We start from the raw sequence: 16173 nt of genomic DNA on the forward strand, positions 1-16173 counted from the left end.
TAGAAAGAGATCCAATATCCAGTCTAGAGCAAAAGAGACTATTCCTAAAGCCAAAGACTGTAATTACTTCCATCGCTCTACTTTAAGATTGAGTGTTGATGACAAGCCCTATCGCTTACATCATCTCGATATCCGCAAATCAGCCAATCAAATCCAAAAGAGTAAGTAAAGCCCGGGAACCCCTTTCACGTCTTTCTTTCTTCAGAATCCCACCGCTCTACTTCTTCCTTACCACTCCCGGCACTATTTGGCCTTGGTGGAAGCTGAGCCCTTCGATCCTACTTAGCAGCCTTTCTTTAAATTGAGTACCTTTCTTTAAAAGTAGGTTTTTTGGGCGCCTACCTCTAAAAGAAGATTCAGTGATCCCTTCTGACAAGACAAGACAAGTGGAATAGTTGCGCCTAGCTGCCTCCAACCAGGAAGGCAATCTCCCAGACAATGGTTGAGAAGCAAAAAAAAAAAAAGCAATGGTCACCCTCCCTACCTTCACTCTTGCAGCCCAAGGGGCTTCGTTAAATCATCAACTTATCTAGCCCAGGGTGGTCGTAGATCAGCTTTCTTTGGCTCTATTGAGACTCCTCCCTACACCAATACTGTTTGATGCTCCCTGTTCTAGCTGCCTTCGCCTGCTACCTATTTAGTGGAATACCTCTATCTTGTGATACCTATCAGGGCATGGCTTACGGTACCCATGCTTTTGTTGATTAGCTCGATCCAACAGTCCTCGATGGTCGATCCAATTCACCAAATTTCTCTTTCCTTCATGATCAACAAAGTAGAGATCCTAGTGGGCAAAGAAGCGGGTGGTACTATGACTATCTCCCATCTATCTGGATTGTCTTGATCTTCCTTTTCTCTATAGTAGTAGTGTTGGTCCCTCTCTTTTAGTAGTGGCTAGCAGTGGTGGAAAATCTCTCTCTTCCCGGGGGGGATAGATCATTGCCATCTTCATCCTAAAACCCCCATCACCTATACTCATAAAAAGCCTTTCCCCACACCTTCGCCCTTGAAGAATAATAATAGGTTTTTTTGGCCTTCGCCGGCATTTTTTGTTTTTATATCCTTCCTTTCCGTTCTCTTGTGGAACAAACATAGCTGGAGCATACAAAATTGGTATTTCATATAGTATTTTCAACCTAAGGTTTTGAATGGCTATCACGTCTACTAACTATTCCATCCAATTTCTAATTCTACATCTCTTGGGAGCGGCCAGCCTTAGGCCTTCGATTAAGAGATTCAAATGGTCCGACGCTCCAACTCTCCTATATTAGTATAATTTCCCTACAAAGAATAAGTTAGCTTAGGCAAAAAAAAACTAGCATCAATCCTGATTGTCAACCTTAGCAACAAGATTTCAGGTAGCTTGCACGACCAGCAGCTAGACTACGCGAACTTCCCAATCTTCCGAAGATAGAAAATACATAAAATAAGGAAAGAAGTGAATACAAGACTATTTTTACGGTCTCAGTTTCCCTTACTCTTTTTGGCGTACTGGAGGAGTCAAAAAAATATATATAAACACTACGCTTCATTCAATCAATAAAAAGGTCTTGAAAAGTACATGCTTACCGACCGTAAGGAATCTGATACACTCTCTCTTCTTGTAAACTTCTGTTGAGTCTTTGGTCTCTTAGCCTAGCTAAATTAATGTAGTCTGCGGCCCCTTCGTCAATGACCCATGGCTTTGAGGAACTACTCGACCTGTTCCATCCTAGATTCTTTTTGCCCTTCTCAACAAGAAGCTTATTAAGCTAGAATCCCATCATGACAAGCAAAGCACTTAACAAAGAAAAAGCTTAAGGGAAGCCCTCTTGAGAGAGAGTTTTAAAGCCCTTCCTCATTCACTAGTCACTAGAGGATAGGCGAGATAAGATAGCACTAAAATCCATATATGAATGGCTTGGTGTTGAACGTCCACTAGAAATTCCATACTCTAATGGCAGGCTTTTCGTCTATCTATTTCTTCCTGGAATGTAGGCTCGTTGAGACCTTTGAGACTAATACTGATGAATCCAAAAAGAAGATAAAGAGTTTTGATGCTTTGCTTTCAACCGGCCCCGTCAGCTTGATCATAGAGCGAAAGGCCTTTTTTAGAATTTTTAGTAAATAAGGTAAAAAACTTCCGTTCTGCTCCTGCAGTCAGAATCCTCTCTTAAGCCGGGGTTTTGGGGAATAAGATATGATGATGGTTAGAAGTTTGATCTTCAATCTAAAGAAAGGGCAAAACAAAAATGTTTGCAGTGAAGAAGGGCAAACATTGGATAGTTCCAATGAACCCCAGCAAAGGCAAAAAGCAACAAACAATGGCTTTCACGTGTCTCACTCAAGACGGTGATTCTTTGCTTTGAAGCTCGTTTTGAAGCATGATCCTGGGTTGGGAGTGAGAAGTATTGGATATGTTTATTCCTTCTCTCCTCAAGCATCCAGCAATACCATTGTTTATTTTCTTCTTAGAATCATCAAATGTTTCTTCCCTTCTGAGATGATCAACCTAGCCCTCTCCGAGAAAAGAAAAAGTGATGCTCTTCGCCCGCCCTTTCTCCCTCACAAAAACTGTTTTTACGTGGTACACTAGCTAGCTACCTGTATCCATCTTTTCCTGGTAGCAAATGACTGATGTATTCTGCAAAAAAAAAAGGTTTGATACCAAAAAGAAAGAAGTCACCATGGCCGCAGATGTAGACCAAAAATGAGTGAGAAATTGGAAGACTGACTATTTGTCTCGGTTCCATACTCTGGCCTTACAGTTGGAAAAGCCATCTTCTGAAGAAAAATAGGTGCTATCAAGTTTCATGGTGACATTTGAATCTCAAATGTGCCCTCGTTTTGGTCGGGATTACTGCTTTCACCAAACTCATCGAATGTGCTACTACGTTCGAGGAAGTGATCAAAGAGCAAAAAGCCTCGTTCTCGTTCCCACTTATTGATTTCATTTATATGCGGTGGAAACCTTTGAGCAAGGTCCTCACTTTAGTACCTTGGGGGATGGAGTGATCTTAAAAAGCCCTATGGTTCTGACAACAGGCATGCTCGGGACGAACCTATTCAGTACAATGTTGATCTTCAGGATACAGAGAAATGGTTCGATGTATTTTCGCTTTTGGTAGACTCGTTCTGCCTTCATCCAACTAGTTGATGCAGCCTGGCAATGAAGTCAGTTCTCGCTTTTGTCATTATCCTCGGAGGCTAGGACATGGTACTGGCTTTTGTAAGACATTGTGATGAATCATCCATGACTGTCTCACTTCTGGTGAGCTGAAGCACAGTTTAGCTGAAGGTGTTGTGCTAATACTATTCCCCCAAATAGCTACCCATCCCCTGCCAGACCATGAGGTTCCAGTGCCTTCAGGCTCGTTAGAGCTATCAATATTGTTTCTACCACCCCCTTACTCAACATAGGGCATCTGAGCCTTCTCCATTGATATCATTTGGTGATTCCCCTACTTCCTCAACCAAAGCTACTCCATCTGAATCCGGAGAGTAAAATGCTTCTGATGATGTAGAGTTGACATTTGGGCAACATTCACCTCGAGGGCCGAATAATTCCAAAAAAGTATTCTCTGCTGATCTCCCTTGGGTTGAAGTCACTATTGCTTTAGAGAATAGGGGGGGAGGAAAAGTCAGTAGTTGAATGTACAACCACAAGAGAGGGCTATATCATCAAGCAAACTATTGAATAGAAAGTAATTGCTTCGTAATAGAAGGAACATGCAAAACATTATTCAAGTAAAAAATTTTAGAAGAGTGAGAAGGACAAGACGTAGAACCACGATGGGAAATAAGTAAGCCCTTACCATTGGCAACCTGTAACTGATCACCACCAGTGTATTCATTATATTGGGGAAAGGTCTGTAGGTCAGGGGTTACATGGTGAGAGGCGCCGGTGTCAGGGTACCATGGAAGAGGTATGGGTGAGGCCGGGTTAGGGAGGAGAGGCGGTTGGGAATGGACATAGGAAGGTGCAGCCAAGGGGTAGGTATAATGGGAAAGTGGTGCATGGGTGGGAGGGTACTGTGGAGAACTCTGTGGATAACCTTGTTTGAGGCAAAGAAAGCAATGCTCGATGGAGTGGTTGGTGCGGCCACAATAAGTGCAATAGAACCTATTGTATTGTTGTCCTACAGTACCGGGAGGGAAACCACCATGGCCCCTACCGTAAAATCCCCTACCCTCACGGTTTCCCTAAGAAGAACCGGAGACAGGAGAGGTGGTGGAGTGCTGGACCATGTTGGCAGCGGGAGATGAATCAGTTGTGGAAGATTCATAGAGTGTCAACTTCTTCAAAGAAGAGCCATGAAGAAATTTGTGACTCAAAAGCATGGCGTGAAGATCATCATAAGCAATAGCATCAATCCTGGTTAAGAGAGAATCAACCATAAAGCGGAATTCAGACTTAAGACCACAAAACACATGTAGATTAAATTCAATTGGGTGCAGTGGATGGCCAGCAGCACTGAGTTTGCCAGAGATGGACTTGGCGCATTGGAGGAACTAGGAAATAGACTCGTCAGGCTTTTAAGTGACATCTTGCATGCCCATGGTGAGAGACATCAGATGACTTTCCGAAGGAAAAGAAAATGCAGTGCACAGAGATTGCCATATGTCGCAGCTTGTAGTTTTCCCAAGAATGAGAGGGAAAACCTCTTCAGTAATAGACGAGATGAGAAGACTACAGAGAAGGGAGTCCTAATGACGCCAGGTAGCAGCAATGGTGGGATCAACAGGGCAAGGCAACGTTCCATCAAGGTAGCTGAAAAGATCTTGGCCAGCCAAGAATGGTTCAATCTGGGTTTGCCAGAAAATAAAATTCTTGTAGGTGAGCTTCAAGGATATGTAATGATGGGCATGGTGGAAGGAGGGGGCTGCACCACCAAGAGAAGGAGGATCTTAGCTGAGAATAGAGGCACTACTGGAGTGGGTGGGGGAGTCAGGCATGATCGTTCAGAGGAGTAGAGAAAAAAAAATTCATTTAGAGATGAGCAGCTCGTTGGAGCAAGTTGGCTCTAGATACCATGTTTAGTTGATATTATTCCATAAAATTATGATTTCTCAATGGAGGAATATATACAAGATTACAAGAGCTTGAGACTTATAAGGAAACAAATAACAAAGATTACACAGAATATATGATTTACATATTGGTAGAGATTGTTGATGAAGTTTCCATTTGGAGAGCAATCCATATCGCATGTGATCACGATTTCCCAGATTGCATATCGAATGTGATAACAGTTTCCAGAAATAGGAGATTACATATCACATGTGATAACAGTTGCCAGAAATAAGAGATTGGGTTGTACATGGAATGTACAACCACAAGAGAGGGCTATATCATCAATAAAGAGAAAGATGACTACACTAACAACTATTCACATGGAGGGAGAATATCTTTTCTATGCAAGGAGAGAGAAGAAGAGACAGTTTCTTCATAAGAAAGAGAATGAGAAGTATTTATATATTGATATTTATGATTAGAAATTGGAATGGGTACATCAGATGCAAACACAAATGGGACTAATGTAATACTAGAAATGGGAAGATATCATCTTCAATGCTGTTGCGTCAAGAAACTGTCGGGAAGTGTGAGGATCAGTATTTTTTCTCGTTCGGCGCTGGGATGGTACACAACAGGGTTTTCTGGGTCCTCGGTTTGAGGGAGAGAAGGAATGCATCTTCTCAGATGGGTTATGGTGTCAATTTATCAAGGGATGGGGTCATACAATAAAATGAAATGGAGTTGCCACCTAGGATTAGGGCCTAGGATCTATTGGTGTAGTCCTAGAAGGGATATGAGACTTCGGTTGGTCTGGTCAAAGATTCAGGATAAGTGGTCAGGTTACGAGAGTGGGAAGGTATTAGGCACGCACCTCACCCGGATGAACCAGTCTTTCTACTAGATGCTTGTTTTCGAATAGTCTCTCGTCATGAATGTCCTATTCCCATATGTATGGCTAAATAATGATGCACAAATAATTTAATTAAATTAAAATATGTTATACTAACTACTGTACACTACATGAGAGTAATTGAGAGGACTACATTGTCCTGAAATTAAAAGTTAATGGTAGAAATGTATATATGTATGCTTTAAATAAATGCAATTATGCAAAACGAACGTCGTCCCCTAGCTCAGGTGGAGGCAAAAGACTGGCTTTGTCCCTTTTGTCAGACAGAGTAACGGCTTACGAGTATCGAATCTTACAATCTCGGATAGAATAACGACGTTCCAAGGCTTTGAAAACTAGGGGCTCAAAGGTCAGACAGAGTGGCTATGCCATGGGAGGTTTCCCAGATTTGGGCACGAAAGGGTCGAAGAAGCTAGACTCAGATAACCCGGACTTCAGATAGAGGGACGAGGCTTGAAGGCTTGAAATCGGATTGGGGAAGAGCCTCGAAATAAGGAAAACAAGGAAAAACTGGAAAATTGGAGCTTTGGGGGTGCCCCCTCTCCCACAAACTTCTCTCTTTCAAATGAGGGGGGTGATTTTTATAAGAAAATTTTGGGTTCGACAGCACCGTGCAAAAAGTGTTGGGTCGCATAGTGGGGCCACGATAGAGAAAAAATGGAGAAAAAATAGATTTTGGGTGCCTGCGGACGCACGGTAGAGCCACGCTGCAGCGCGCGAGTACGCTGTAGGGCCGTAGCGCACACGTACGTGGCATCATGGCAGGGCCGTGCATGCCACTACGCCGCACGGTAGGGCCACATCACGGGAGTACGTGGCACCCCACGATAGGGCCGTGTAGACCATGACACCACGTGACAAGGCCACAACGCATGGCAAGGCCGTGCAAGTTACGGCACCGTGTGGCGGGGCCGTGCAGTACAGAGCACTGCCTTGCTGGGCTGGGACTGTGATGCTACCTCTTAGGAGTTGCATGGTCAATCTGGGGCTGTCTGGGAAGGTCATGCGTATGGTTATACACTTTACGAGATGAGTGGAGATGGTTTTCGATACAGTGTCAGTTTTGGGGACATTGCCAGTCATCTGCATCCAATCGTAGTCATCATCGGGGGGGGGGGGTGACAAAGTTCAGCATCTACAGTTTGCCCCCTTTGGCCGAGGCCTGTGCCAGCAGACGAAGGGTAAAGATAAAAGATTGCCTGATTTTATCACCAGGAGCATGCATCGCCTCCACTTTGCTCAAAGGTGACAGAGTTGAATGATAAAATCACGTTTCGACAAAACCATTCGATGAGCGAAAATTACCATCACTTTGGTCATGGGCGACGGATTTTGAAACAATACTTTGGCAAACCATTTGGTAAATCCTTTTTGAGATTTTATATGGCATTACCCGAGCATGTACTTACTTGATGGGGCAACATTGCTTGGTTGGGTCTCTCCCTGGCGTTTGAACATTTACCTATAGGGATTCTGATATTTAAACATTGCTCAGCTAGATTTCCTCTTGGCGTTCAAACATTGCTTGGCGGGAACCTGATCTTTGGGATTTCCTCTTGGCATTCAAACATTGCTTGGGGGGAACCTGATTGATCTATTGGATTTCCTCCTGGTGTTCGAACATTGCTTGGTGGGAACCTGATTGCTCGGTCGGATTTCCTCCTGGTGTTCGAACATTGCTTGGAGGGAACCTGATCTATACGCATTGCTCGGCCGGATGTCCTCCTGGCATTCAAACATTACTTGGTAGGAACCTAATCTTTAGGCATTGCTCAGCCGGATTTTCTCCTGGCGTTCAAACATTGCTTGGCAGGAACCTGATCTTTGGGCATTGCTCGGCTGGATTTCCATCTGGCGTTCGAACATTACTTGGCGGGAACCTAATCTTTGGGCATTACTCGACCGGACTTCCTCCTGGTGTTCAAACATTGTTTGGCAGGAACCTGATTTTTTGATATTTCTCAGCCGGACTTCCTCCTGGGGTTCAAACATTGTTTGCCTGTACTCCTGTTGATGTGATAGTATTACGATAATGAGAAGTGTCAGACCCTGCACCTAACTGGTTGGATTTTTGATTGAAGGGCAGGAACCCCTGACCAGGAAACCAGGACCACTGTGGAGTATCACTCCAGTCAATGGGATCAATGAGAAGACTTTGTAAAGGTTCCCCTATATACCTGTCAGAAGATGGACAGCAGACCCCTACACTTGCACAACTCATAGCATGATGTATGGCCTGGACCCCCGATAATCTCTCTCCTCCCCATAACAGGGGGACCCACCTCTGAAAAAGTGTGTAAAAACCTCTAAAGGGCATGTGGGGGACAATACCCTAACCAAGGGTCAAACCCCAGTGCAAGCTCCACTGAGAATCGGCTTGCTGAAATCTTGGGGCAATGGCACTAGGCGATGCAGACAAGGCCCAGAGACATCGCCCAGTGAGTGAAACAGTATATTTTGATGGATTTTAATTATGGGGACTACCCAACATGAACATGGGCACCCTCCATAGATAGAGGGGAGTTTGAGGGACCACCTCATACCCTTGGTTCACTGTGGTCCCCACTAGTGTGCCCAGAATCACTCAGAATCGGATTAAAAACTCATTTTTAAAATGGGCCTTAATAGCCAAACAGGCCTCAGTGTAGGTTGGGCCTATAAATAGGAAGGCCTTGGGCTCATTTAGAGCCCTTAGCACTGTTGGAACCATGAGGAGAGAAAGCAGAGAAAGAAGAGAGGAAAAAGAGGAAGGAGAAGAAGAAAGAAGAAGAAGAAGGAAGCCACCCATCCAAGCTTGAATCGAGCTTCTCTCACCTGTGCAGGTATAAACTTTCATGAAAACCCTGCTGCCCTCTTAAGATCCCTGAATTTTGAATGGTTACCTTCTCCCTGGGCAGCCTAGAACAGCTAGGGTTTGCCCTGAACAGCTCCAGATCTGCCATGCAAGCATAGAGCATGGGAGATCTGTGCTTTTTGTTGAATTTTAATAGGCTGATATGCTGTTCTTGAGAGCCAAATCTGGCTGTGCATGGCTGCACTGCTCAGATCCATTGCTGGCTTGTTGTTTGGAACCCTGGATGCAAGCTATGGATGCACAAACCTAACCCTAGATAATTGCAGCCATGAATCATCATATTACAACTATTTACAGCCCTGCATGTGGCTGAAAGTGAGGTTCATGCTTGAAGAAAACCCTTTGACACTATTCACTGGGTTGTCTGGGCAGCCCCTGGCAGCCAAATGGTGGGCCTGATGGAGGATCCATTTAGATCAAAATGAAGATCAACCCTAGGGCTACCTGACCCCCTAACATGCATGGGGATCAAATTTGAACACAACCTATGAAGCCCAACCTTAGGAACTCAGCCCTTTGTCGATTTGAGGGCACTGGGCGATGCACCCAACGCCTAGAGACATCGCCCAGTGAAGGATATGCTACTATTTTTGTAGTCTGGCATGGGAAACCTCACCCAATGGCCGTGGGACAGTGTGGGAAGGTGGGAAATGACATAAATTCCCTTCCCCACATCTGCCCTTATAAAGGGAATGCTTGGGAACCCAAGGGGGCCCCGTAGGTGAAGGAAACCCTGCCTGTGCTTGGTCCTACGGCACAAACAAGCTGTGGACAGCACTATGAACCTAATCTGACCTAGGGTCAGGTACAGCCACTGATAATTACCATTTTACCCCTGTGCCACTAACATTGGATGATGCACCGGGACATAGACCCAAGGTCCAATGATTCCAAGTGAGAACCAATGGAACAACCAGGTTAACCCAGTAAGCTTTGGTTAACCCTAGGACTACCAGTGATAGACTGAAAACTCAATATGACACCTTCTAATTTATATTTAGGATTTGATTCCGTGCTCGAGGTCAACAACCAGACTGCTATTGGAACTGAGTTTGAGACCGAGGTCTTAGAACCCAACTCAGGTGAGTGAATAATATTATCATATATGCATGTGTAATTATGATGTTATGCCGGAAATTAAGAATTGTAATTATAAATGCTATGTTATTTACTTCTGTTTCAAATTACTCAAATCACTGCATAATGACTGTTTGTTGATCAACACTGTGAATTCTTATATAATGACTGTGTATGTTAGATCAGACACTGTAGTCAACTTGGAAATGAGGCTTGTGGTAGCCCGTAGTATGGGATGCAGTTGACACCACCGGACTCATACGATGCCATATAGACATGGGGTTAAAGTTTCATCACCCGTGCTATGCACCCTTGCCAATAGGGGTTAAGGTGTTGGATGCCTGTGGGGGCGACCATATGTATATGAGAAAAGAGAAAAGAAATGGAAAGAACACCGGAATGGTGAATGAATGAAAGAACACCGAAATGGTGAATATGGGCTACGAGCCAGAAAAGAAATGGATTGTCCCACGGGTTAATCACAGAGGGCTGGTCGGGCTGACCTTGGTGAACGAATGCGGGAGCTAACTGGTCCTCTTCGACAACTCAATGGGTGTATCGCGGGAAGAGGTAACCAAGCCGGCACCAGGGATACATGTATTGGGGATTGTAGTAGAATAGACCTGACTTAGTTATATTGTTAGGTGGCTAATAAATAATCCGGACTTGCATATCATGTAGGATCATGTGGATTGTGGTTGCACGTGCATGCATGATGATATATTTGCTCATGAGCTCAGTGGGGCTCACACTCTGTTATATATGTTTTTCTTTGATGATTTTGTAGATCGATGCCACTATAGCATGGAGGCTCGTTACGAGGAGGAGAGCCCTGGTTGTTATGATGATCTTGGTATGGACCCCGACGGAGGTCGTGCCGATGATGCGTGCATTCCTGGTGGTCATTGACGAAGACCGTTGAAGAGTGCATTTGATGCTTTTTGTTTTGGGGACTCCTTTTTGTTTTGTCTAGGAGTTTATCCCCGTGCTGCTTGAGGTTCAGTTGTAGTTTCTCCTATTTTCTTTTTGGGGTTGAGTTATCTCACCCTGTATATATATATGTTTGTATTTCTTTCTTTTAGCTTTCGGCTGTGTAGTTGTTTGTTGTGGGTTGTACTGGGGTGGGAATGTTTCGGAACACTTTATATATATGTATATATCACTTTCATTCCTGTACTGCTACACTTTCTCTTTATAATTGTAAATTGTAGTTTTTTTGCAGCACTCTGATCTTGCCTTTGGTTAAGTGAATGAATGTGGTTCCATGAATGTAATAACTGCTTCTAGATCCGTGGGATTTGGCGGATTGCCGTTATGCAATTCGGGTTAATAAACTACCAATATTAAAACAAGTAATAATTAAAAGCTACAAGGGAGGTAGATGTAAATAAACAAAGCACATAATTTTCGTTAAATAAAAGATGACTGCGACTAAGCCACTACATAAGTTTAATTACATGAACTGAAATTCAATAATTACATAGCTGATAAAAAAAAACACTAAATCAAATACATCCCAAACAAAGAAAAGTACATAAGCAAAGAAGAAAAAAAAAAGATAGTCACAACCACGAGTTGTTTCGGAAGTTGAACTGCCTAATAGAACTGAGGCTCAAAATTCTGAAGCATTGGCTGCTTCGTCAGAGGCACCAGCGGCTTCACAAGCCACTGCTACAGCACCTCAGCCAAATGTGGCAGCCGACGACGTGACTGCATTCATGACCACTATGATGCGGACCATGCAACAACAATAAGAATTGCTTGGTCAAATGTCCACACAGTTTGCAACCATGATGTATGAACGTGCTGTGCCACCACCACCACCCAACCGGACCATACTATTTGCACCGCCTGTGCACTGCCAAGGTTATGGAGAGATTCAAGAAGCTCCAATCGCCTGCATTCTCCAAAATAACTTCTGAGGCAATGCAGCCGAAACGGTGGATCAGCGCCCTAGAAAAGGCATTTGAAGTACTTGAGTGCACGGACGCACAAAAGATTATATGTGCGGGTTATCAGTTGCAGAATGAAGTCGAAGCTTGGTGGAAAGCTACTAAGCCTAACTTGGAAGCTGCACACCCAAATCCCACGTGGATGCAATTCAAAGAAGTCTTCTTCAAGAACTACTTCCTAGAGAGCTTCAGGGACAGTAAAGAAGCTGAATTCATTGCACTGGTGCAAGGAACCAAGTCAGTGTTGGATTACCAACAGCGATTCGAAGACCTGTTCCATTTTGCTCCATAACATCTAAAGGGGGAAGTTAGTAAGGCTAAGAAATTTGAGAAGGGACTCAAAAGTGATATTGGATCAGTACTGTCAATCATGGGCATTCGGGATTATGCTCAAATGGTCGACAAGGCGAAGACAATGGAAGATAGGTTTAAGGAAAAGGAGAAAGAAAAGGCTGTGACGTCGCCTGGGTTGAACAAAAGGCCAAATAATTTTCAAACTTTTGGGTGGCCAAATAAAGTTTATCGAGGAACAAGTTCAAGCCCAAATTCGACTCTGTATCATAGGCCGAACGTGAGTCAGAACCCTTTCTGCCCCACATTTAATCGACCTGCTCAATCGATCACGAGTCAAGCGACAACAGCAGCTTCGCCAGCCCGACCAGTAACAAGTCAAGTGAGCCAAGCCTCAACACCTGCTGCTCCACCCTTTAAGTGTTACTTGTGCAACAAGGAAGGGCATATGGCCAGAGATTGTAGAACGTGTGGGTACGGCAACAACTCGCCGAATCAGCCCTACGCTAGGTCCTTCCAGCCATGGGACAATCAAACATGAGGAAAGGTGTACGCTTTGACAAATGAAGAAGCTGAGGCAAACCCCAACGTACTAACAGGTAAGTTTGCTGAACACTACTTAACTACAGGGAATAATTGGCTTACTTCATGTAACCTAAACTACCTACAAACCCTAGGTACCCTGAATGTCTCAACCATACCCACGCGAGTATTATTTAACTCGGGCGCAACCAACTCTTTCGTCTCCTCAACTTTTGCGAGTAGGATGACAGACTGATCAAGAGACATTGGGCATGAATTAGTAGTCAGCACACTGACAGGTAGAGACATAAGTTTGAAAGAGGTATACGATCCCTGTCAAATAAAGATTTGTGGGAAGAATTTAGCCGCACGATTGATAAAGATCGACATGAAGGATTTTGACGTGATATTGGGCATGGATTGGTTATCCACCTACAGTGCAAATGTCTTGTGTGCGAAAAAGAAGCTAATGTTTAAGTTAGAGGATGGGTCAATCTTAACTTATCAAAGTGAACCAAGGAAGAAATCCAGGAGAATAACCTTATCACCTCTCCAAGCGCGCAAGTTGCTTGACGATGGATGTCAAGGCTTTTTGGCCACGGTGTTAGACATGGAGGCAAAGATAAAACCTTTGGAAGAACTAGAAGTCGTCAGGGAATTTCCTGATGTCTTTTCGAAAGATCTAACAAAGCTACCGCCTGACCGCGATATAGAATTCGCGATTGATCTAATTCCTAGTGCAGCACTGGTATCCAAGGCACCGTACAGAATGGGGCCAATCAAACTGAAGGAGTTGCAGGTTCAACTTCAGGACCTGCTGAAGAAGGGATTTATGCGACCCAGCGTATCACCCTGGGGAGCACCTGTGCTGTTTGTTAAGAAGAAAGATGGTAGTATGCAGCTGTGTATCAACTACTGCGAGTTGAATAAGCTAACTATTAAGAATTGATATCCGCTGCTACGTATCGATGACCTATTTGATCAGTTACAAGGAGCATGAGTTTTCTCCAAAATTGATCTTAGGTCGGGATACCATCAGTTGAAGATCAAGAGCAGTGATATCCATAAGACGACATTTAGAACTCGATATGGGCAATACGAATTCCTGGTTTTGTCGTTCGGACTAACCAATGCCCCGGCAGCATTCATGGACATGATGAATAGAGTATTCCATGACGTGCTGGATAAGTTTGTTATAGTATTTATTGATGACATCCTAGTGTACTCCAAGAATGAGGAAGAACACGTGCGACACCTTACTTTTATATTGTAGCGGTTGCGTGAACACCAGCTCTTCGTCAAATTCAGTAAATGTGAATTTTGGCTTCATTAGATTAGGTCCCTGGGACACATCGCCACCAAAGACGGCATTAAAGTGGATCCAGGAAAGGTAAAAGCAGTTCTCGAGTGGGAAACTCTAAAGAGTGCCACTGAGATTTGAAGTTTCTTAGGTTTGGCCGGTTACTACCGACGATTTATTAAAAATTTCTCACGGATTTTGGCACCCATGACAAAACTTACAAATAAGGGAGCCAAGTTTGAATGGAATGAAGCATGCGAGGAAAGTTTTTAGGAATTGAAAAACTGATTGGTGACAGCTCCGGTCCTGAGCATTCCAGAAGGCCCCGGAGGAATGGTGGTATACACCGACGCATCCAGGACAGGATTGGGTGGTGTCTTGATGCAGAAAGGAAAGGTTGTTGCCTACACCTCCAGACAATTAAAAGAACACGAGAAGAACTACCCCACTCATGACTTAGAGTTGGCAGTGGTAGTTTTTGCGTTGAAGATATGGCGGCATTACCTATATGGTGAAAAGAGTGAAATCTTCAGCGATCATAAAAGTCTGAAGTGTTTCTTCACCCAGAAGGAGCTGAACATGAGACAGAGGCGGTGGTTAGAACTGGTAAAAGACTATGATTGTGAAATCCAGTACCACCCCGGCAAGGCCAACGTCATTGCGGATGCATTAAGCAAAAAATCTCAGACCGCATCCCTTGCTTCTTTAGCCATAAGTGAACGATTGGTAGAAGAAGCTCAAAAATTCAATCTGGAACTCATGATCAAAGGAACGGCTATGCAATTAGCAGCCATGGATCTGCAGCCGTTGATACGAGAAGAGGTAATTGCGAAACAACCATTGGACCCTGAGATGGCCAAGATTATTTGAGAAGTACAGCAAGGAGTCCATAAGGACCTGGATTTTTCTTTGGCGCATGGTGATGCACTGAAATTTCAAGACAGATTGTACGTGCCTGATGATTATGATGTCCAAGAATGAATTCTTAAAGAGGCGCACAGTTCACCCTATACAATCCATCCCGGAAGTACAAAGATGTACCAGGATTTGAAGATGTATTACTGGTAGACGGGAATGAAAGTAACCATAGCCATATACGTGTCCAAGTGCCTCCCCTGTCAACAGATAAAAGCAGAGAGACACTGACCGTATGATCTATTACAGTCACTACCCATACCTGAATGGAAGTGGGAAAGGATAACTATGGATTTTGTGACAAACCTGCCCGACACCAGCAAGGGCATGAATGCAATTTGGGTGATTGTAGATGGACTAACGAAAGTGGCACACTTCATACCAATCAAGATAAGTTACCTAATGGAGAAGCTTGCCCAAATATACATTGAAAACATCATCCGCCTACATGGGGTGCCTGTCAGTATTGTGTCTGACCGAGATCCTCGATTTACCTCAATGTTTTGGAGAAGTCTACAAAAGGCATTGGGATCTCAACTAAATCTTAGTACAGCTTTCCATCCGCAGACAGACGGACAGTCAGAGAGAACTATCCAAACTCTAGAAGATATGCTCAGGGCCTGTATTTTAGAGATGAACGATAGTTGGGATGCCCACATATCACTGGTGGAATTTGCATACAATAATAGCTACCACTCCACCATTGGCATGGCACCATTCGAAGCACTCTATGGTTGGAAGTGCCAAACCCGCTATATTGGGATGAAGTCGACGAACGAAGATATCTCGGACCAGAGATGATACAAGCGACCTGCGACAAGGTGGATGTCATAAGAGAAAAGATCAAGGCAGCCCAGTCAAGATAGAAAAGTTATGCGGATAACCGAAGGAAGGACATTAAGTTTGAGATCGGAGAAAAGGTATTCCTTTGAGTATCTCCAACTAAAGGATTGCTACATTTCAACAAGAAGAGCAAGTTGAGCCCAAGATTCATCGGTCCTTACGAAATTCTTAATAAGGTGGGACCTGTAGCATACCGATTGGCACTACCACCATCTTTGTAGGCGTCCACGATGTTTTTCATGTGTCAATGCTGAGGATGTACATTAATAACCCGACACATGTGCTGACAACTGAGCCTGAGTAGTTGGATGTGGATATGACTTACGAAGAGCAACCTACGGAGATATTGGACAGGAAGGAGCATAACCTCCGTAACCGCACCGTCGCTTTTGTAAAGTTTCGATGGGGAAACAACCCGATGGAAGAGGCTTCATGGGAGCTTGAAGAAGAAATGAAGGAGAAGTATCCTTAACTTTTTGGATTGCAAGGTAAGCAAATTTTGAGGATGAAATT

The 16173-nt window shown here is 44.0% G+C and overlaps 1 long non-coding RNA gene across 1 annotated transcript; it reads left to right on the top strand.

Annotated features, from left to right (window-relative positions):
• The first annotated feature begins 140 nt into the window (after positions 1 to 140).
• LOC122652780 lies at positions 141 to 15664 on the top strand. The gene is made up of 3 exons (XR_006331644.1): positions 141 to 256; positions 12915 to 12924; positions 15653 to 15664. It is a non-coding gene; the product is annotated as an uncharacterized LOC122652780 (long non-coding RNA).
• Positions 15665 to 16173: the final 509 nt, after the last annotated feature.

The sequence above is a fragment of the Telopea speciosissima genome, chromosome 2 (assembly GCF_018873765.1).
Source record: "Telopea speciosissima isolate NSW1024214 ecotype Mountain lineage chromosome 2, Tspe_v1, whole genome shotgun sequence".
Taxonomy (NCBI): domain Eukaryota; kingdom Viridiplantae; phylum Streptophyta; class Magnoliopsida; order Proteales; family Proteaceae; genus Telopea; species Telopea speciosissima.